At 52.2% G+C, this 23691-nt stretch overlaps 1 pseudogene; it reads right to left on the bottom strand.

The window, feature by feature from the left end:
* Positions 1 to 3493: 3493 nt before the first annotated feature.
* LOC147975676 (uncharacterized) lies at positions 3494 to 23396 on the bottom strand (annotated as a pseudogene).
* Between the last annotated feature and the right edge of the window lie 295 nt (positions 23397 to 23691).

Here is a 23691-nt window from a genome sequence, read left to right as displayed (position 1 = left end):
TGTGGGGACCCCGACTCATAAGTCGTGATCACCGAATGCACGTGTACAGTGAGGTGGGCCTCTCTTGCTGGTTATCCTTGTCGCGGCGACCTCCTTGGCCGCCACGCTTCTTGCCGGATCCTTCGACACCATCCCAACCCTTATCCTTGTCCCACCTCTCATACTCAGCTTTTTTCTTTTCAGCAGGCAGCTCAACTTGTCAGTAGTTCTGGAGGTCGTGGCCCTTGGTGCAGTGGATCTTGCAGTACTGCTTGTCGGAGCCCCCTGGCTTGTCGGCAGCCGCCAAGGCCCGGCAAGCAGTGCACCCAGCAATCTCCTTGCCGGGGTCGTCTGCCTTAGCCTTCTTGGTGGCACTGGTGGCGCCGGATCCCTCGACGGCAAGCACAGTCTTGTCCTTGCGTTTCCTGTTGCGACGCCAGCCCTTCTTCGTCGAGGCGGCCGTGTCTTCGTCAGTAGAGTCGGTTTCCGCACCGACGTCTTCACCGGGGTACTTCCTTCCCTCTTCGGCCCGGGTGCATCTATCGGCCAGAACGTAAAGTTCGGCCATGTCCTTGACCTTGTTCATTGCCAGCTCTTCATGCATCTTGCGGTTACGCACATTCTGATGGAATGCGCTGATCACGGCGGCAGGATGAACATCTGGGATGTTGTATTGCACTCGGATGAACCTCTGTATGTACTTGCGCAGGTTTTCACCTTCCTTCTAGGGAATGATATGCAAATCACTTGCCTGGCCATGAGCTTGGTGGCCTCCAGTGACGGCACCAATGAACTCGTGGCACAGATCTGACCAAGAAGAAATGGAATCCGCCGGCAAGTGCATCAACCAAGGCATGACATTGGGTTTCAGGGCCAACGGGAAGTAATTGGCAAGCACCTTGTTGTCACGAGCTCCAGCAGCTTGCATCGCGAAGGTGTATATGCTGAGGAACTCTGACAGGTGGGTCTTGCTGTCGTACTTCTCGCCGACGTCGGGCTTGAACGTCCGGTGGGACGGCCACTAGAACTGCCGCAACTCACGGGTAAAGGCTGGGCAACCCACCTCGTAAGGTAGGGCGCCGGAGCCTCCCGGTGCTGGATGGTCCTTAGCGGGCCACGCCCGCCTGTCTGACGGGTGGTGTGTATCGCGTCGGCGCTCGATGGTGGTTCGAGCGTCTTCATGGGCTCGCTCCCGAAGAACCTGGCGTTGGTCGCGGCGGGTTGTGGGGACCCCGACTCATAAGTCGTGATCACCGAATGCACGTGTACAATGCTCACTGAACACACAGAAGCTGAATAACATGAGTCTTACATCCATACATACCGTCTTACATAAATTATGACCATTATGGTCAAGTCTTGAGTATAACTTCACAGCGGAAATCTTCGTCGATAACTTGGACCCATGCCATCTGCCTTAACCCTACAGGCATTCTGACTGGGAAGCGTCCTAGCTCACATGTTCGTCACCAAGGTACTCTTCAATATATCCTGTTCTTTCATGCCTGGCCAATAAAATAACCAGTGGCAAGCCAATGAGTACTTTGAATGTACTCGCAAGCAACCCATGTTTTGGTTCAAGATACAACAATGCATGATATAGGTAAATTTTTGCGGAAAGCTAGTTTTGAGTGCAATGACATGTTCAACAACTCGTAAGACATGCATCAGGAGAATTCAAGTAACCAAGAGGACGGTTACAGATATCAACATAAAGGGAGTGGGCTCCAACCCAACTCAATCATGTCAAGTCCTTTGACTTGACCCAAGTAGTTCTCCCCACTTATCCAAACACACACTAGTTTGTAAACATGTGGACGTACCCCAAGAGCGGTTACCCAACTGTCCTTGACCATGGACACGGATATTCGAATAGTTTTACACTCTGCAGAGGTTGCACACTTTACCCACAAGATCCGGGGAACTTCCGTGTCATCCACGACCCGCGGTACCTCAAGTACCCGGGGTAAGCACCCGATCACTATCTTTCCCTAGACGACACTAACAAGGAGTCCACTCGTTGTTCCGTATCCTCACGATGTACATCATACGAGACTCACTCGAGATCGTAACATCCGAGAGGGGACACAACGGTGTATCCGGTGCCCTGTGAAAACAGTCATGACCGCCCTACCTGGCACGACCCCGTCCCGAGAGAGAGCACCAACTCTCCCCCGTCACTAGTAATGCGGGCTCCAAGCTAGTATCGGCCTAGGTAATCAATAATGCCCTTTCCCATACAAGGGTAGAGTGGATGCGCATGTAAGGTTGGAATAACGGTCGCAACTTAAACCAATCCGTTTTGAAAACAACACACACACTTGCCCCGGTACACCACTTCGTCATCAAGTGGCTACCCAACTCATCATCTCCCCGGGCATAAGTGGCACCCGATGGGGGTTTTCGAAAAGTCTTTTGAAAATACTTCGTCTCCATCACCAAGCATATTCCCGTCCCTTTTTGCGTAGCACTACTTTAGCACCCTATCTACTCCCACCGGCATAACCCTCATAAGGAGGTAGGGTCATGCACAATGCAAGTATCAATGAGGAAGTAATAGAGGCAACCCATCAAAGTGGTTACCATCTCATCATGATTCTGACGCAACACTAATAAAGTGCTATACGACATGCATAAAAAGGGTTTCATAGACATGGTCAAAGGGCTGCTTGCCTGGTTCATCAGAGTCTTGAGATCTTCTGGTCCTTGTCCAAGTACTCCATCTACTTCGTCAACTAACGTCGAAACAATCATAATAAGCAACACAACAAGGCAGAAAATAAAGTGCTCTAAAAATATGGATTTGACTTTTCTAGGACTTCCCTGGTCATATGAAAAATAACCAGGGTAGTTTCATTGGAATTAGATTAGTGAATATTTCTGAACATTTCAATATGATGGAACCAAGGGGTTTATGGATTTGTAAGAAGTGTACAGAAATATATTTTTGAAAAATTAGAAAAGGCACCCATTTAACAAACCATGATTTTAGATGCATCTAGGAGTTGGTTTCACTGGATTTGGAGTTCAAATGATTTTCCTATGAATTTGCAAAGTTGACAAAAATGAAGAAATGTCTCATTATATTGTGTTGTACAGAAAGTATTAAGAAAAATGTTCATAAACTAAGTTATGAACTTAGAAGCATCTAGGAATTTAAATCATGGCATTTGGATCAATTTTGAGCTCTCTGTGATTTTCTAAAGTTTATGACAGAAATGGAAAAATGGTATTTGATAATTATTTGTGAAAGAAATATTTCTGTAAAAATGTGCAAATAGCACCATGAGGTAGGGCATGAATTTAGAAACCACTAGAAATTTAAGTCATCAAATTTGGAGCTCTGTTGGATTATTTATGGATTTTTGAATTTGACTAAAAAAAGTAAAAGGAAAAAAAGGTTTAGGGTTTACCCAAAGCGTGCACAGGGCGCAGGATAGCCACTGGGCCGGCCCAGTGGCTCAGCCGCGCGGCGCTCGGGCGACGTCAAAAGCGGCTTCCTGCAAGTACGCCTTCACGAGGGGGAAACGGGTTTACTCCCGGCCCGTCTCCACTTAAACGGGCAGGGCCCGCCCACCGGGTCGCTGACGAGCGGGGCCAGGTGCTCAGGCCGTCTCCTACCTCCCGCTCGAACAGAGCAGAGGCAGGGGAGGCGAGGCCAAGCGGCACCGGCGCTCTCCCGGGCGGCACGGGCCACCTCCGGCCGCGCCCGGCACACGGGAGGACTCAGCGCGCCGTGGCGCACCCGTCCATGTGTTGCACACCCACGGGGGAGCCCGAAAAGAGGAGGGCTTCGGGTGCGGCAGACCGGGGCTGACGGCGGGTTCGGCAAGGCGAGGAAGGCACGAGGAGGAGGGGATGGAGCACGGGGGGAGTTGGCGGTGGTGATGAGAGGGTGCGGGTGTGTTCATGGGGACGAGAGAGGGGTCGAGGCCCATGAATTTAGGTGGCGGCCGGCAGCTCGACTCCGGCGATGGACGAGGTTGGAAGGCGCGAGGAGGGGAGTGGGTTGGTCCAGGGGATGCACGGGAGGGTGAGAGGGCCAAAGGAGTAGAGAGGGGGCTCGGGGTGGCCTTAAGTAGCTGACCAGCGGCTCACCGTGGATGCGGCCCACGGGTGGCCGCGGCAATGGCTCGGGAGGCCAGGAGAGAGGGCGAGGGGCTGTCTACGGCGTCCGTGGGAGATGAGTGGGGCGCGAGGAAGAGAGAGGAGGAGCGGGGCAAGGCTCTGGTGCTCGCCCGTGCGAGGCCATGCATCGGGCGAGCCGGGCGGCTCTGGGCACGCGCCGCAGGAGGTGAGAGAGAGGGAGAGACGAGGGGGCCTGCATGGTGGCGTGTTGCGGACGTCGAGGCACCTCGACTGGCGCGAGGGGGACGCCCGAGGCGGTCGGGGGACGCGGCGTCAACGGTCGAACGCCCTGCCAGGCGCTCCAGAGCATGCAAATGGCCGGCGTCCGTGGCTTTTTGCACGCACCCGCGCGTCCACTTGTGTCTGGCGTCTGCAGGAAGAGTAAACAAGAGGGAGGGAGGCTTTGGATGCTCTGTAACTTGCCAGGAGTGGGAGAGAGATGAGAAAGGGAGGGAAAAGTGGCTGTCCAGAGAAGAAAAATGGGGTTCTACCCCCCCTTAATCATGGCTCCTCGGGCAGGGAAAGATGCAGGGGGTTAGAGGAGGACCAGATGAGGCTGTGGGAAAAAGTTGAGATCATGGAGATTTGTGGAAATGTACAAAACATGCATTTTAAGTTTCTGCCAGAAGGTGTTTGATGTAGGTTTGGGCAAGCAAATGGACTTCACTTGTCATGAGGCTTGACGGGGTCAAATGGCATGAGAAAATAAGAGGTTCCACCAAGATTGAGTTCATTTGGGCAAAGTTGCCAATGCAACTTTTGTAAACCCTAGAAATCAACAGAAATGGACTTTCCAAGATTTACTTATGCAACTCAATTCTCCTTGATGCACCACTTGGTGTAATGTCATCATTTGAGGATTTGAACATGTCCACAAAAATTCAGATCAAAAGGACACACTTGGCAATGTAGAGTTGTTCAAACTTGGATCTGGATAGAGAGGGTTTTGGGGCACTTTTGTGAACCAAACTTATTTTGATTGATATGAAACTTTGGAAGATCATCACATTATGAATATGTGACTTGCTAGAATTTTCCTAGATTTATTTGAAAATATTTCTTATAGAAATTTTTCAAATATTTGAAATGAGCTGAAATAGTTCTGGAGGGTTTTGTCCAATATTTTGATCATGACCATGTGTTGAAACTCTTATATATGGAAAATATATGTCCACTGAGCTTCCCTGATTTTTCTCAAATATTTTTTAAGCTTTAAAATAATTTTAACCTATTAAAGACCATTTCTGGCCTAAAGAAAAAGCCTTTAAATAAAATAGTAAAATAACTTTTAAAATTATATTTTTGTGGTTTCTGGGTGTCCTATATCTAATAGGAGTCAAATATATTTTTGGAAATATTTTTACTGCCCTGAATTAAGTACTTGCAGTACAAACCTCAATTCAGGGGGTTTTGGAAAACTAATTTTTGAAAATACTATTTGGCCAAATTATTTTTGTAAGAAATTATTTTTATGTCCTATACACATGGCATGATCATTGGTTCGAGGGTTTCGAGCAAGGAGATGAAGTATAGGAGTTGGAGGATTTATTTGATTTTTAGAGCACTTGCAAACAACAGACAAAATCCAATCAAGGCAAGGTCCAAAATACTCAAAAGTTTTTGTCAAACCACATTTTATCATGATTTATTAGCTTAAATGTTGTGGCATGAAAATCAGGGTGTGACACGGGTCCATGGGTCGGACGACGCTATGGAAATGTCATCACAAGCATCATCACGACGGACCAACATCCGCGGTGATTGGCGTGGAGGAGGAGAGTGCACCGTGGCCGCGGCGCCTCCGGCCCCTCCACCGCCGGCATGTAGTGGCTCGATGGAGCGCCGGCTTGAGGGCCCCACCGGTCGTGGCTCGTCTTTGTTGGCGACGCTGATGAGGGTCTGGATAGTGGCTCTCCACTCGTCGAGCTTCTCCGCGGTGGGAGGGAAGTCGAGGAGCAGCTGCGCGCGCCAAGGCTTCTGCTGGCGTGGGTGGCGGCGAAAGTTGCGTGGACCGTGGCGCACTTTGACTTCTAACCATGTTAGAAGGAGCTCTGTCACGGCCCAGCGGTTGTGCGCCGTCCTCGCCAGAACTTTGGCGGGCATGATGGTCTCCTTCGTCCTGCGAATGACGCACAGGACTCTTCCGACGGCGACGTCCAGGGTCACCGGTGAGGTGACACTGCTCGTCGCGCACAACCTGGGAAGAGCGCACTGTGGGCGCCGGAGTGGGCGTCTTGGAGTTCGCCGCACCGCCCGCGGGTGGTACGGCGATGCCCCCGGAGGGTCCCGCGCCGTCTGCGGGGGGCAGCTCTATCTCTGGATTTCATGACGTGTGGCCCGTCGCCTTGCGCACGAACGATGCCACTCGCCAGGCTCAGACTGCCAGGGCGATGTTGGTGCTCGCGGGTCGCGCCTCGGGTTCTGTCCGCAACAGGCCCGCTGCTCGCCCGCACTGTGTAACACCCTCGATGCGACTATAGCTCCCACGTGTCGAGGCACGACTTAGAGACATAATCGCATTGAAGGCATATGTCGCAAGTAAGGTAATCTTTACACATCCCATGTAATATAATAATAAAGGGGAGATAACATAGTTGGCTTACACTCGCCACGTCAATCAAGGTACATAAATAACATTACATCATCCAAACACTCATGGCCCCACTACGGCGCCAAAATAAAAGATAACCCAACATGTGACACGGTCCCGATCACCCCCAACTGGGCACCACTATTGATCGTCAGGAAAAGAAACATAGTAACGTTGAGAGTTCTCGTTGAACTCCCACTTGAGCTCGAGCGCGTCACCTGAAGCGGAATCATCAGGCCCTGCATTTGGTGTAATAGTAATCTGTGAGCCACAGGGACTCAGCAATCTCGCACCCTCGCGATCAAGACTATTTAAGCTAATAGGTAAGGCAAGGTAAAAATAAGTGGGGCTGCAGCAAGCGGCTAGCATATATGGTGGCTATCCTGTTTCGCAAAAGAGAGTGAGAAGAGGAGGCAAAGCGCGAGCGAGAAACTAGAGAGCAACATGCGCAAGCATTACTCCAACACCGTGTCCACTTCCCGGACTCCGCCGAGAAGAGGCCATCACGGTAACACACTCGGTTGATTCATTTTAATTAAGTTAAGGTTCAAGTTATCTACAACCGGACATTAACAAATTCCCATCTGCCCATAACCGCGGGCACGGCTTTCAAAAGCTCAAATCCCTGCAGGGGAGTCCCAACTTAGCCCATGACAAGCTCTCACGGTCAACGAAGGAATAGACCTCCTCCCGAGACGTTCCGATCAGACTCGGTACCTCGGTTCTTCAAGACACTTCGACAGGTTAAAACAAATCCAGCAACACCGCCCGAATGTGCCGACAAATCCCAATAGGAGCTACACATATCTCTTTCTCATGGCACACTCAGATGAACACTACGTACGACTAAAACCAACCCTCGAGTTGCCCCAAGGTGGCGCTGCAAGTGGCTCTATTTGGACCAACACTCGGAGGAGCACTGGCCCGGGGGGGCTAAAATAAGATGACCCTCGGGCTCTGGAAACCCAAGGGAAAAGAGGCTAGGTGGCAAATGGTAAAACCAATGTTGGGCATTGCTGGAAAAGCTTTAATCAAGGCGAACTATCAAGGGGTTCCCATTATAACCCAACCGCATAAGGAACGCAAAATCCGGGAATATAACACCGATATGACGGAAACTAGGGCGGCAAGAGTGGGACAAAACACTAGGCGAGAGGCCGAGCCTTCCACCCTTTACCAAGTATATAGATGCATTAAGATAACAAGTTAATATAATGATATCCCAACAAGTAAATAAATGTTCCAACAAGGAACGGCCTCCAATCTTCACCTGCAACTAACAACACTATAAGAGGGGCTGAGCAAAGCGGTAACATAGCCACTCAACGGTTTGCTAGGACATGGTGGGTTAGAGGTTTGACATGGCAATTTGGGAGGCTTGAAAGAAAAAGGATAGGCATCGTAGCATTGGCATAGCAAAAGAGCGAGCAAAACTAGCATAGCAAAGATAGTAGTGATTTTGAGGGTATGATCATCTTGCCTGCAAAGTTGTCAGAGTTGAGTGGATCCTCGAAAGCAAACTCAACGGGCTCCTCGCTAGCGAACTCGTCTCCCGGCTCTACCCAAACAAGACAAACAAGCAACAAGGACACAATCAACCACGTGCAAAGCTCAAACAATATGATGCAAAGATGATATGCTATGCGGGATGCAATGCGGGATGCATATGCAAGATTTGACAAAGAATGCATGAATCTGGCCTCAACTTGGAAATCCAATTGTGCCACTGGAAAGATGAGATGGAATCGCTTGAAAACGATATAAAGAACGCCGGAATCGGAGTTACGGTTTGGAAATGGCAAGCGATTCAAATATGACACCGGTCTGCGATTTACAACAAGTGGTCATCTAAATGCAATGAGATGAACATGATACAGCACCCAAACATGACAACAAAATACATGGAAGGGATGCATTCAAGATGCTTAACAAAAGTCTAGCACTGAGCTACGGCCAATTCATCCATTAACAGGTTCAAACAAGCATGGCAAAAATGCATATGGTAAACAGATCTCAAACTTAGTGAAATTAACACTTGTCTGGAATTTCAGATCAGGTAGCCCTCTTCGGAGCCACAAAACTACATGCTACAGGACCTGAACATGGCAAAGTAAAGCATGGTATGGAGCTACTCAAAGAGCTTAACAAAAGTCCCTTAGTGACCTTGAGCCAAAAGGGGTCAGAAAATACAGTTGCAAGCATGTGAACATGGCAAAAACATAATCAGATCACAGACTTAGTGAAAACTGGAGCATGCTGAAAACAGATATCAAGTAGGCATGTTTACGAGCTCGAAGCACTCACTACGGAGCAAGTCATGACAAACTAAGCATACACCCATCAAGAATACACAAAATGCAAGCTAGACATGGCAGGAACAATAGCATAGCATGCACGGATCAACTACAACATCATCGGCAAAATTGCAAACAAGTTGACAATCTGCCCAGATTCACAAAGTAGCAAAAGTAGAGCTCGATTGACTCAAGCTAGGGTGCTCCATAATTGCAAACAAGTACATGGATGGATAGAGCACTACAAGATTAACAAAACATCCTTGTTGATCATCCTCAAAAGAGGCACGGATCACTCGGAAACAACATGAACATATTGCCATATGAAAAGAACAGCCCAAGGACTTAGTGGAATTACTAAGTCCCTGAAATCAGCACTACCAAGTGCCTCACTTCGCAAGCTTGCACTAGTCACCACACACATCACAAAAATACATGGGTTGCACCTCTAGAAAGATGGCAAAACCCTTAACAAAACATATGTAGAGCTCATGGGCATAACATGCACACAATAATCATGGCAAAAATGACAAATATGCAAATGGAGTAGCAGATCTGACAATTAACTCAAGTAGCCCTTTTCTAACAGCATTTCGGGCATCAAGATGAACTCAAATGAAAATGATGCAATGGAATGAAATGATTTACTCTCTGAGATGAACATTTTGATATGCTATATGCCCAAATCGGAGCTACGGATGCAAAGTTATGGCATGATGAACAGGAGCATATGAGCTAGGGTTTTGGGCGAAAAAGTCAACCATCTCAGATTTGGATCTAGATCGGGCACGCAATCCGAGGTTCGATGTCGGGGCTTCGCCGGAGTTACTGTAGCAGAAGAAGAACTCGCCGGAGAGGAGGAGGCCGGCCGGAGTCGGGGACGTCGGAGGGCGGCGGCCGGAGGCGGTTGGCGGCGGGGTGGCGCGCTCGCCGGCGCGGGACGGCGGCCCGAGCTCGCCGGCTCGGCCGGGGAGGGAGGCGAACGGCGGCGGAGCTTGCCGGGCAGCCGAGGCGAGTGGGCGCGGGCGGCAGCCCATGGAGGACGAGGGCGGCACGCGGGAGGCAGGGCGCGGCCCGGTGGCGCGAGGGAGAGGGCCCGCCCTGGGCCGGGACGGGCCGGCGGCGGCGGTGGTGGACGGGGCCACGTGGCGCGCGCGGAGTGGGCGGCGGCGATGTGTCCGGTGCCGGCGGACAATGTCCGGCGCGCGGAGAGGAACGGGACTAGGGTTAGGGGTGGAATGGACCGCGAATTTCGGAGGGGGTGATATTTATAGGCGTAGAGGGAGCTAGGAGAGTCCAAATGAGGTGCTGTTTTCGGCCACGCGATCGTGATCGAACGCTCTAGATGATGGAGCAGGTTTAGGTGGGTTTTGGGCCAACTTGGAGGGGTGTTGGACTGCAACACACACGAGGCCTTTTCGGTCCCTCGGTTAACCGTTGGAGTATCAAACGAAGTCCAAATGGTACGAAACTTGGCAGGCGGTCTACCGGTAGTAAACCAAGGCCGCTTGGCAAGTCTCGGTCCAATCCGGAAATGTTTAATCTCCACACACGAAAGAAAGCTAGAAATGACCACCGGAGGAGAACGAAGCGCCGGAATGCAAAACGGACAACGGGGAAAATGCTCAAATGCATGAGACGAACACGTATGCAACTGTAATGCACATGATGACATGATATGAGATGCATGACAACGACAATAACACACGGAGGCAAAAACCCGAACCCGAGAAAATAAAATAAGTTAACGCCGGAAATGGCAAGAGTTGGAGTACAAATTGGGAAAGTTACATCCGGCGTGTTACACACTGGTACGGGCCGTCCGGCTCCCGACGAACCGACCGCCGTGGCATCCTTCTTCTTGGGAGCCATGGCGACGAAGAACTGCTAGGCCAATTGCTAGACTAGATTCTCACAACTGTAGTTTCCCCTACCTGGCGCGTCAAAGATGTCGGTGAGAACGACACCTATGGGATCACTGGGATCCCTTCTATGGTCGGCGGGCGCGGGGCCGTGAGAAGAGCAGGTTTAGGAGCAAGCACACGGGTTGCTTACCCAGGTTCGGGCCGCGAGGATGAGTAAAACCCTAGTCCTACTTTGGTGGATGTATTGAGTGTTCTTGAGCTTTTTGAACTAGCTACGGTGGTTGTGCCATTCCAAAAAGCCGAATCCCTCTCCTGGTCGCCTCGGGCCTCCTTTTATAGGAAAAAGAGGCTGCCACAGTGGCACACAGGAGGTGGAAAGGCCTACAGTGCATGAGCTTATCGCATGGCATTACGGGACAAAGCACATTAAATGTGCTATTTAGGTGTCCATTAGCTTTATCGGGGACGGGAACGAGGCCCGTCCCGTTCGTCGCTGCTTCGCCTTGCTTCGACACGCGCCCAGACCAGCGATGCATGCAGCGCCATGTAGGCAGGTAGGCAGCTGAGGTGGCACAGTGGTAGGGCCTTCATGAAGATCTGCATGCTGCCACGCAGGTGCTTGCTGATTTGGCCTGGAAGTTGCATGTTGCCACGCAGGTGCCTACCCAGCTGGTTGGGCTGGCAGCTGCGTGCAAACGGCGGTGGAGTCTTGGCTGGTGCGGGCCTGGCAGTGGCCCTGCTGATGCCCTCGGCAAGGGCCTTGCCGTGGCATTGCCGTCATCCCCGGCAAGGGTCTTTCCGGGGGTCTTGTGGATTCCCCCGGCTAGGATCCTGCCGAGGGTCACTGTCTTCTGGTCGTCGTCTGATCTTGCATTTGTGATCTTGACGAAGATTCGCATGCCACCACAGAGGCGCCTCCCGAGCCTTGGTTCCAATGCAGTTGTTTGGGTCAGAGCCTGTGGGCTCAAGGGTGGCTCGCTCTGCTGGTGTTGGGAAAGTTGCTCCGGCAAGGCTCTTGCCGGGGCTGCGGGGGGGGCGCTGTCGGTGTCAAAACCGGCGGATCTCGGGTAGGGGGTCCCGAACTGTGCATCTAAGGTTGATGGTAACAGGAGACAGGGGACATGATGTTTACCCAGGTTCGGGCCCTCTCTACGGAGGTAAAACCCTACTTCCTGCTTGATTGATCTTGATGAATATGAGTATTACAAGAGTTGATCTATCATGAGATCATAATGGCTAAACCCTAGAAGTCTAGCATGTATGACTACGGTATTGAGTATATCCTTTCCGGACTACACCCTCTGGTTTATATAGACACCGGTGGGATCTAGGGTTACATAGAGTCGGTTACATAAGATGGAATCTTCATAGTTGTTTGCCAAGCTTGCCTTCCACACCAAGGAGAGTTTATCCGGACACGGGTACAATCTTCGGTCTTCATATCTTCACAGCCCATCAGTCCGGCCCATAGATAACAGGCCGGACGCCCGAGGACCCCTTAGTCCAGGACTCCCTCAGTAGCCCCCGAACCAGTCTTCAATAGCGAGGTGTTCGGCACATAGATTGTCTTCGGTATTGCAAGGCGGGTTCCTTTAATGATTTCCAAGTAGTGTATTCGGTCGTAGATCCAATGTCTCCCCTCGGCTTCTGCGTGCTTAATGTCCCCGTTTTCCATGTGTCGAGCGAATGCGGACAGTTAGGGTATTTTTTGCAAATAACACCCCAACACTGCAAGGAAGAGCATCTATTTAAAGAGCCTGGATCTCAAATCCTTTCGGCAACAAGCGGAGAAAATCCTCAGAGACCGCCAGGCAAGACCATTCCAATATGTCCAACATCCCTAGCTCCTCTCCCCATTCCAACCTAGAGAGAGGCGAGTGGGAGAGATGCTCTGTGTCCCATAGCCGATTGGCAAAGTTGGAAATGCAGGGATTTCTCCCTCCAGCAAATCTGGTCCCTGTTCGAGCAGAGTTAACCTCCTTCAACGACAAAACCCAGGCGAAGGATTCTCCCAATCCACCTGCGGGAGAACGAGTGTGCTTCGTCCCCTATCTGCTGAGGGGGGTGGGGTTTTCAATTCAACCATTCCTCCGAGGGCTGCTGGAGTACTATGGCCTCCAGCTACACAATATCACCCCCGGCTCCATCCTCCACATTGCGGGTTATGTCGCTCTATGCGAACTATTCTTGGGTTGTGAGGCCCATTTCGATATATGGAGAAGACTATTCTGCCTTGTCCCTCGCAATCAAGGTGGATCAATTTTTTAAGTAGGGGGAGCCGAAGTGTGGTGCATCGCCGGGACTGGATACCTGTCCGGCACGCCGAAGAAAGCTCCCAAAGAGTGGCCTTCCGAATGGTTCTACATTGACGACATCGCTCTACCCGACCCTGTCCGCATTGGCCTCCCCGAGTTTTCAAATGCTCCGCTAAAGAAACGCCATAGCTGGCGTCCTCGGAGCCTCGAGGAAGAGGATAGTGCAAAGATCAGCTTGCTACTGGGCAAGATCAAGACGCTTGCCCAGTACGGATTGTCAATAGTCAAGGTGATGGTGATTTCTATAACGCGGGGGGTCCAGCCACTCCAATACTGAGGACTGCCAATGTGGCATTATAACAGAGAAGACGACGCCTCATGTTATGGCCGAAAGGGCCTGAAGACCCCCGCCGCTCTAGCCAAAATTCTAGCCGAGCTGTATAAAGGGGAAAAGGAGGAATTCAGCCGTCTTCAATATCGGGACGGACTTTCCATGTACAATCCTCCCAGCTGGGTAAGGTTCAGCTCCACTATTTTACTCTTGTACCTGGATCATTTGTTGACAGGCAACATCTTATCTACTCATAACAGGAGTGGCAAAAGGCTGTCGAGGAGATCCATGACCCTGCCCCCCAACCGGAGAATCGCAGCCGGGATCTTGACCCCGGATATGAAGAAGATCCGGACATATTTGTGGAGCTTGAGGAGGGAATATTCTATCACATGAGCTATGATGGTACATATGTACCCATTATCGCCGATTACACCGGCCTCCTTCCAGCTTCACACGTAAGTAATCCGAAGACACCTTATCCAGAAGAGATCTCTTCTTCCTTGTTACCCACCGCACTGTTCTGTGCTCAAAAGGGGAAGCGTTCAGCGCGCCGTACCGCTCCGGTGGTATCTCCGAACAGAGCGTCCCCCACACCAGGCGAGCCTTCCAAGAGGAAAACAAACGAAGACACGGCCGGGCCTTCATCGAAGAGGTATGAATTTGCCAATATGCACCTGGGCAGTCACATCCAACCATGACCTTCCCGTTTTCCATGTGTCGGGAAAAAGGTGCGCCAGACTATACCCAGAGGTTCGAGCGGCCGTACTTCCCGCAGCCAGGACTCAAAACCTGCCGTGAAGATGGTGGCTGATGCGGGGGCGATGCCGGACTGTCCTCCAGCCAAGGACTCGGATGATGTATCCGTCACCAACTAGGAAGTGGAGAGTGCCATGAATCATCGTCGCTACCGGTCAATTTAACAAGACCCTGGCTTTTCAGAAGAGTCGTTGAACGCCTTTAACTCGGCTGATGCATACATCCGAGCTGCTCGAGATGGGCTTAACAGGGCCACAAAGCAGCATTTGAAAGATGTGCAGGTAAATTTGTTTTGTCTGACTATGATAACCATATGCCAGTAGCCCCCGAGACTTAAAGGAGTTGAAACAACTGACTTAAGGATCAATGTACAACCAGGTGCTTACGGAGAAGAACACCCTGTTAACTCAGGAAGTAGAAAAGTGTCAGTGTCGGCTGCTTCCTGCCAATGCCGAACTGGAGAAATACAAGGCATCTCCCGGTAATATTTCCCTCTATCGAGAATTCAGAATGATACACTAATAGTGTGAATCTGGGTGCTTATCTTTGTATTGGGTCGTTAGACCAATTACGAGAGCAGCGGGACGCCGTTCGAGGCGAAGAACACGGAGCCAAAAAACTACTAGCAGCGGGCGAGCGTGTATTAAAAAATCGTTCAAGAGAAAAAGAAACTCCAGGATTCGAACACCAAGCTGGGCTAAGAACTGAAAGATGTGCGAGCTCAGCTAGCTGACTCTATGAAGGAGAACAAGAAGCTGCGAGGCGGCATATTCAGTACGTGGCCGCTTTTATCTTATAACAGTTTGGAGGTAACAGTAGCTGATATAGTTGTAATTGCAGGTGTATTGACGAACCGCCCCGAAGAGGAGGTGTCCGGATCATCAAGTGATCTTCTGCAAGGGCTATCACAGTTGCACCAGCAAGCTCGGCAGGCGATGCGGAGTGTGGCCAAGGCCTTATGGCCATCCGACTCCCCTCCAGGAAGCATGGAGAAGATGGTAGAGCTGTTCAAGGGAGCGCGGTGGCGTATCCGACTGTGGAAGATATCGGCTTGCCGAGAGGGTGCTCGAGAGGCCTTGGCCATGGTGAAAACGTGGTATACCAAGCTAGATCCAAATCACATGGCCCGGGTTGGACCGGTAGGGTCGAATGGGGAAGAAATTCCCGTTAGTTTAGTATATGACCAAGTGGAAGTGGTCGCTAGATATTCCCAACAGGATTGTAAGTTAGAGCACCTGTTGGACGGTATAGAAGAGGAAGTCTTTGAGTCTTAGTGACTATGTACTTCCTTCTAGCTGGATAATAAAGACAATTGTCATCGCCGACCTTTTCACTTCAACCTCTGGACCCGAAGGTGCGGAGTGTTTTCGAATACCCTAACGATAGAATATACCGACGTATGCATGGGAACCAGGCATATGGGTCATAATTGCTCGAACAGACAATGTGTATCCGGCTAGATATGTTATATTACATTATCTAAGAAACATCTTCCAGAGAGAATAGTTCCGTTAAGGGTTCCTTTCCCTGGGTGTGCATGCGTTTAATGTGCATGTCCAAACTGTGATTGAAAAAAATCGTAGAGTAAGTAACATCTGGGGTTCACAATGGAGTGAATGCGGAAACGTCTTTAATTCGCCGACCAAATATTCCCTTAAGAACGCTAGCTTTTGGCTTCACCCAGTCTAAGGTACACATCCGGATGACCCGGCAGTAACAATCGCAGAGGTGCTCCCTTTATACCCTGGCCGAACTAAGGAGAATGTAGGGCATAAGCACAGGAGCCAGGCAACACAGCTTGGCCAAAACTTAAGTCATATGTATGCATATAGTGGTGAAGAAAAGGTACATATGGAAAAACACATATGTGGTGAGCTTGATGCTCGAAGAATAATAGCAAGCTTTTGTACGAGAAGCCCCCAGGTATAATGAACGTACATATGTAGAGATGCACGCATGAGGTAAGGATGGTCTAGCCGTACTGAAGCCGCAAGGCTAAAAAAACGAAAAAAGGTAAAAAAACGAAAAGAGAGGGAAAAATAACTGTAATAACAGGAGGGAGGAAACGAACACAGAGTTCAGCGCTAGGCATAAAATCGTCGTAGTCTGGCCGCGTTCCAGGGGTTCGGCTCCAGGTGATTGTCTGACGTATCACGTAGACGGTACGCTCCTCCGGTGAGAACTTCCTCAATGATGAAGGGACCCTCCCACTTGGGCTTGACTTTGTCCTTTTTCTTCTCCGGCAAGCGTATAACGAGTTCAACATTATAAGTCTTGGCCCGCACTTCTCTGCTTTGGTACTTGCGAGCCTGCTGTTGATAATATGCGGAACGGGCTTTTGCTACATCACGCTCCTCCTCCAAGGTATCTAAGCTGTCATGCCGATCTAGCTCGGCTTCTCTCTCTTCGTACATACACACTCGAGGTGATTCATGAATAATATCACAGGATAATACTGCTTCCGCACCATACACCATGAAGAAGGGTGTATATCCGGTAGTGCGGTTGGGCGTGGTCCGTAGCCCCCAGAGTATGGAGTCGAGTTCCTCCACCCAGTGCTTGTCTGATTCCTTCAAAGACCGCATTAGTATGGGTTTGATGCCGCTCATGATAAGACCATTAGCCCGTTCGACTTGACCGTTTGTCTGTGGGTGATAGTCAGAGGCGTAATCGAGCTTAATGCCTAGATTAGCATACCAGATTTTCACTTCACCGGATATGAAATCTATTACCGGCTCCGCTTCGGCCGTTTTGACTGGTTTAGCCTCTATCCACTTAGTGAATTTATCCACCATGACCAGCAGATACTTTCTCTTATGGCTTCCTCCTTTAAGGGGTCCGACCATATCGAGTCCCCAAACCATAAAAGGCCAAGTGATGGGGATTGTTTGTAAGGCAGTGGGGGCATATGGCTCTGGTTGGCAAAGAGTTGGCATCCGACGCAACATTGGACAAGGTCTTGTGCATCTGCTCGGGTCGTCGGCCAATAAAACCCTGTATGGAAGGCCTTGCTAACAAGGGCCCGAGCTGCGGCGTGGTGACCGCCGAGTCCGGCATGAATTTCAGCCAAGAGTCTCTGCCCCTCTTCCTCGGATATACATCGTTGAAGGACTCCGGTAGTGCTTTTCTTATAGAGCTCTCCATCATGAACCTTGTAGGCCTTCGAACACCAGACAATGCAGCGGGCCTCATTCTGGTCCCCAGGAAGCTCCTTCCTGTTAAGGTAGGCCAGGAAGGGTTCGGTCCGTGGGGCAATGACTGCCATGATGAGATGTGCTGACGGTGCTATTTCGATGACTGAGCCTCCGACGACGTCGGTGTTTCCAGGATCTGGGGTTATGTTTGGATCCGGACTAATGTTGTCGTTTTCCCCCTACCACATCACGGATGGCATAAAAAGCCTTTCCAAGAAGATATTAGGTGGGACGGGGTCGCGCTTAGCACCGATACGAGCAAGAACATCTGCCGCTTGATTACTTTCTCAAGCCACGTGATGGAACTCGAGCCCCTCGAACCGGGCCGACATTTTTATGAGTGCATTACGATACGCTGCCATCTTCGGATCTTTGGCGTCGAAGTCTCCATTTATTTGAGATATTGCAAGGTTTGAGTCCCCGCGCACTTCTAGGCGTTGTATGCCCATGGAGGCAGCCATCCGGAGACCATGCAATAAGGCCTCGTATTCGGCTACGTTATTGGAGTCTGTGTATAGTATTTGGAAGATGTACTGAACAACATCTCTAGTAGGGGACATTAAAACGACGCCCGCTCCTAACCCTGCCAGCATTTTGGAGCCATTGAAGTACATGACCCAATTGGAATATGTGTCATACTCTTTAGGGAGTTCGGCTTCTGTCCATTCAGCGACGAAGTCGGCCAGTACTTGGGATTTGATAGCTCGACGTTGTTTATATGTGATGTCAAATGGGAGAAGCTCAATGGCCCATTTGGCAATTCGGCCTGTAGCATCGCGGTTGCTTATAATGTCATTGAGTGGTACTTCAGAAGCCACCGTGATCGAACACTCCTGGAAGTAGTGACGGAGCTTTTGGGATGCCATGAAGACCGCGTATGCTATCTTTTGATAATGAGGGTACCAGGATTTGCATGATGTAAGGACAGTAGATACGTAGTATACTGGCTTCTAAAGTGGGAATTTATGTCCTTCCTGTTTTCGTTCAACGACGAGTACGGCACTCACCACCTGATGTGTTGTCAATATATATAATAACATTGGTTTGCCGGCATTTGGTGCGGCCAGGATTGGATTGCTCGCAAGAAGGGTTTTTATTTCCTCCAGTCCGGCTGTTGCCGCTTCCGTCCACTCGAAGTGGTCGGTTCTCCGTAGAAGGCGATAGAGTGGTAGTGCCTTTTCTCCCAATCGGCTTAGAGCTGCCATGCAACCCGCGAGATTTTGAATTTGTTTAAGGTCTTTTGGTTTAGCCAATTGTGACAGAGCTCGGATTTTGGTTTGGTTTGCTTCAGTTCCTCTATTGGAGACGATGAAGCCCAGCAGTTTTCCGGCAGGGACACCGAAAACGCACTTTTCTGGATTGAGCTTAATGTCATACATGCGGAGGTTCTCGAATGTGAGACGTAAATCGTCTATTAGTGTTTCGACGTGCCTAGTTTTGATGATGACGCCGTCCACATAAGCTTCAACTGTCTTCCCGATCTGTTTCTCCAGGGATGTTTGAATCATGCGTTGGTATGTGGCGTCGGCGTTCTTGAGCCCGAAGGACATGGTGTTGAAGCAGAATGGCCCATATGGGGTGATGAATGCTGTTGCAGCTTGATTGGACTCCTTCATTTTCATTTGATGGTATCCGGAATATGCGTACAATGAGTCGTGTCCTATGGTGGCGTCGATGATTTGATCGATGCAGGGAAGGGGGAAGGGATCCTTGGGGCATGCCTTGTTGAGGTCTTTGAAATCGACGCACAGGCGCCAGGATTTGTCCTTCTTTGGTACCATCACCAAATTTGCCAGCCAGTACGGATGTTTTATTTCTCTAATGAATCCGGCCTCGATTAGCTTGGCTAGCTCTTCCCCCATAGCTTGTCGTTTGGGTTCGGAAAAGCGCCGCAGTGTTTGCTTAACCGGCTTGTGTCCCTTTAATATGTTGAGGCTGTGTTCGGCCAACTCGCGTGGGATTCCTGGCATATCGGAAGGGTGCTAGGCGAATATATCCCAATTCTCGAGCAGGAACTCTCGTAGAGCGGCGTCAACCGTTGGGTCTAGTTGTGCTCCGATGGATATTGTCTTCTTGGGGTCCGTTGGATGGACTTGGAATTTGACTATTTCTTCAGCCAGTTTGAATGAGGTGGATTTGGGTCGTTTGTCTAGGACCACATCATCACTGTCCACCGTGGAGTGCAGCGCAGTTAACTCTTCGGCCGCAAGGGCTTCGGATACTGCCTCAAGGGCCCAAGCTCGAGGCCACGCGCCCGCTCTGGTGGTCCAAGTACGCCATCACCTTCAGCTCGGCGGACCAGCTCAAATGCGCGGCGACCACTGGTGTCCTCCCGATGCTCTGCTCACCGATCATCAGCAATGTCCAAGTCACCAAGACCCTCATCGACGGTTGCTCGGGGCTCAGTGTCCTGTCCGTCGAGACGTTCGACAGCCTTCAAGTCCCCTATGATCAGTTGCAGCCTACTAAGCCCATCTTAGGAGTGACCGACGGCTGCACCACCCTGATAGGGCAAGTTCGTCTCCCTATCACCTTCGGTCAGCGCAACAACTACCACACCGAGCTCATCGACTTCGACGTCGCCCACATCCGTCTACCGTACAATGTCATCCTTGGGTACCCAGCAATAGCCAAATTCATGGCAGTGACCCACCATGGCTACAACGTCCTCAAGATGCCAGGAAGCGGCAGAATCATCACAGTCCCCTGCGAAGAAAGAGATGCAGTGTGCTCCCTCGAGTGCGCCTTCCAAGCCGCAGCAATCGAAGACCCTGATAGCGAGGGCACGCAGTACCCTCCTAAAGCCATCCCCAAGAAGAAGAAGCGGCTACTCCGCACAGGGCCTTATGGGAGCGACGCCTCTAGCGGTGCCACATCAGGATCGGCGCCCGCACCTGGGGCGCCTCCCTCCCTTGCATAGGAAGGAGCGCCCAGCGCCCTCCTCGGGTAGGGCTCGGGGGCTCTCTTCTGGAGGGCCTCAGACCTAGCCGACATCGCGAGGGAGGCACTCGGGCACCACATGGAGGAGTGCTTCGCGGCACGTTTCCCTCGGGAGGGCACCGGGCGAGGAGCGCCCGGCGCTCAGGAGTTCATTGTCAGGGCCACTCAGGAGCTGCAGGAAGCAAGGGCAATATGCGGCGACCGCCGCCCACCTGGTGCAGCTCCCCATCCAGGCGATGGTGGCGAGCTGCGCATCTGCATCGACATCCCAGGGCTCAACAGGGCCGCATCTCAGGAGCACTTCTGGCCTTCGCGCGCTGGCCGATGCGAGGGTCCACCTCACAGCTACGTTCGCATGCCGTTTGGCCTGCTGAGCGTGGCAGCCGCCTTCCAGTGCACCTTCGAAGAATCCTGGCAACCCAGGAGGCCAGGCATCACACTGTCCTGGCGGAGATGGAGAATGTCCTCAGGGAGCCACCAGAGCCCCCGAGCCTCCCGAGGCTCAGGGTCTTGGCGGCTCATGAGGAGCAACTTCTTCAGCGCGCACCTTCAGCTACCCGAACGCTCCTTCGACAACAAAACCAGGTGACACTTTCCAAAGCTTATTCAGCTGGGAGCGCCCCTCGGGCTACATTATTCCCAGGTCGCATGGGCCTGTCCCTGCGGCGTGTATCCTTCCGCATTTTTAGCTTACCTTACTGGAGGCGCCCCTCGGGCTGCATCATCCCCAGGCCGCTCGGGTCCGTCCCAGTGCCATGTATCGTTCTCGCATCTATCTAAGCTAACTGGTTCCCATGCATGATTTATTTATAGTCATCACCTGCTTGAGTGCCACCCACCTCGGGAACCGCACGCAGATCGTTTTTCTTTAGGATCCTTCGCACGAGAAGACTAGGCACGGCGCCTGTGCTTGGGTCCTTCCCTGTAGCGTCAACAAGCCCAACGGCTGAGCTCTGTCTAGCGGGCTGGCCCCGTTCACGTCACCTCCTGGGGTCGTTGGTGCTTGGCCTCCTCATGCGATAGCCTTAGGAGATCCGCTTGGCGCAGGTTGCCTAACCATCTCGCAGGACCACCACAGCCATCAAGAGCCAAGACCAGGCGCAAACTGCCTTGAGGTAGGGCCTCGTGAGTCCCGCGCTGGCTCACGAGTGCCCAGACACACCTCGTCCAGCCCTGTCGTGCAAGCCATGTGTCAGGGCAGGGTTGTACACACCCCGGGGGCTCCACTCAGACGGAGCCCTCACCCACGCACTAGTGGAAGCATCATGCTCCGTGCTGGCGGCCGACACTGCCGAGGAGCGGCTATACCCATGCAAGTGTGGAAGCGCTATGCTCCGCGCTAGTGATAAACAACTGAGGGCAGCCTCATGGCCGTATCAACCTCGGGGAGCCTTCGAGCTCAGTGTCTGGCCTCATCGCAACACCTCCCCTCGGAAGAGTCGCACGAGGGGGCTGGGCACGGGGGCTGCACTCGGGTCATGCCCGAGCGTAAGCCACACTGCCAGGTCACTCAAACCTGGTCATCACGCGCCCACCCAAGCGGACCCAAGGTATGAAGGTCGTTTGGACGTCAAGGGGGACTCCTGAGCATCGCGACTCAGGAGCCTAACTGGCCACGTAGCCCCTCACTACTTGGTCTGTTCTGGTGATCCGGACGACCTACTAGCGGCTGAGGTATGCGCGGGGTCGGGCCCTACCGACGTAGAGCACTAGGCCAACTCTCGCATCTCCTTTCTATAAGTTGTTTGCGCGTCAAGGGGGACACCTGAGCATCGCGACTCAGGAGCCTCACTGGCCACGTAGCCTCTCACTCCTTGGTCCGTCCTGGTGATCTGGACGGCCCAATGGCGGTTGAGGTATGCGCGGGGTCGGGCCCTGCCGACGCAGAACACAAAAGCAAACCGAAAGGAAATGACGGAATTTCAAACAAATATTACAAGACATACTATTTCTCGAATACCAAGCACAAGTTTAAACACCTCCACGAGGCATGGTTCATGTTGCAGAAGCAAAGCAGGAAAAGGAGCCGCCGGCAAGTCATCCCATCATCCCAGGATGCCGCCGTCGCTTGCAAGAGGCGTCCCTTCGACGGTGATGCCGCCCTCACCTGAGCTGCCAGCTGGAGTTGCAGGTTCAGCAGCGTCACCAGTTGGGGCGCAGGGTCGAAGGCGTGGAACTTCAGCAGATCCTCCACCTGGCCCTTCACGGCTTCGGCAGCAGCTGCGTAGTGCTCGCCATCCACATGCTCTAGCAGCTCGTTAAGGTTGGCGTCAGGATCACGAAGATGGAGATGGCTGGAGACGCGCGTCAGCGCGGCCGAGGAAAGCGTGTGGGATTCCTCGTCCACCAAGGGGCCGATCCCGTCCACGGCATCCTCAAGTGCCGCGACCAGATGAGGAAGTAGCTGGATGGGGCCCTCGTCGGCTGTCGCAAGCGGCTCCTCCAAGCCCTTCTCGTAGAGTGCCTGCAGCGCCACGCGGGACCTCTCCTCAAGGGACGTGAAGGCCACACGGTCCTCAGCCAGGACCTTCGCCTTGACTTCCATCTCGGCCTTCTCCGCCTTCACCTTCTGCTCCAACTTCTCCAGCTGGCTACACTCCGCGGCCTGCACCTTCGCCAGCTGCTCCAGCTCAGCGTCGCGACCCCTGACGGTGTCCTCCCGGGCCTTCATCTTCTCCTCCTCCTCCTTGCGGTCTCGAGCTTTAGTCGCACGCTCGTTGTGCGTGGTCTCCAGCTCAGCCTCCAGCGACCTACAGCGATCCTGGGCGGCCCCGGCATCCTTCAACGCCACCTCACGAGCAGCCACGGCTTGGGCGGCGGCCTGCTTGTCCTTCTCGGAGGCCACCGCAGCTTGGCTCAATGCTGCCCAGACGGATGCATCGGAGTGAAGCCAATCAGAAATCAGCTCCAGGCGCCCGGCCGCCAGGTGACGGTCGGTGCCTTGAAGATCCTCTCGCGGCAGGGTCGGCGCGGAGAGAGCGTGCTCCAGGACGTTAGGGGAGGCAGAAGGATCGAAGGTCAGCAGTGCGGCGGAAGGAGGAGGAGACAAAGTCGTCACCATGGCCTGAGAGGCTAGGAGCTCCTGAACTTGGGGGACCCCAGCAACCGAGCCGGACGTCGGCACCTGCGGAGCTAGTGGAGCTACGAGGGCTGCCTCCTCCAGAGGACGCTCCCCCAAGTCTTGCGAGGACGATCAGGTTGGGGAAGCGCGAGCGCTCTCACTGCCCTTCCCCGCGGAGGAGGGCGCGGCCGTTGCAGGCGATTTGGTCCCGAGCAGTACTGCCGCTTCCTCCTTCCTCTTCTTTTCCACGGGCATCGTCCTAATTACGTAACGGAGAAGCGTCAAGAATCAGCAG

Source organism: Triticum urartu, chromosome 4A (assembly GCF_056163025.1).
Source record: "Triticum urartu cultivar PI428250 chromosome 4A, HENAU_Tu73, whole genome shotgun sequence".
NCBI classification, from domain to species: Eukaryota; Viridiplantae; Streptophyta; class Magnoliopsida; order Poales; family Poaceae; genus Triticum; species Triticum urartu.
Note: the sequence above shows the minus strand (reverse complement) of the source record. Positions and strands in the feature narration are given on the sequence as shown.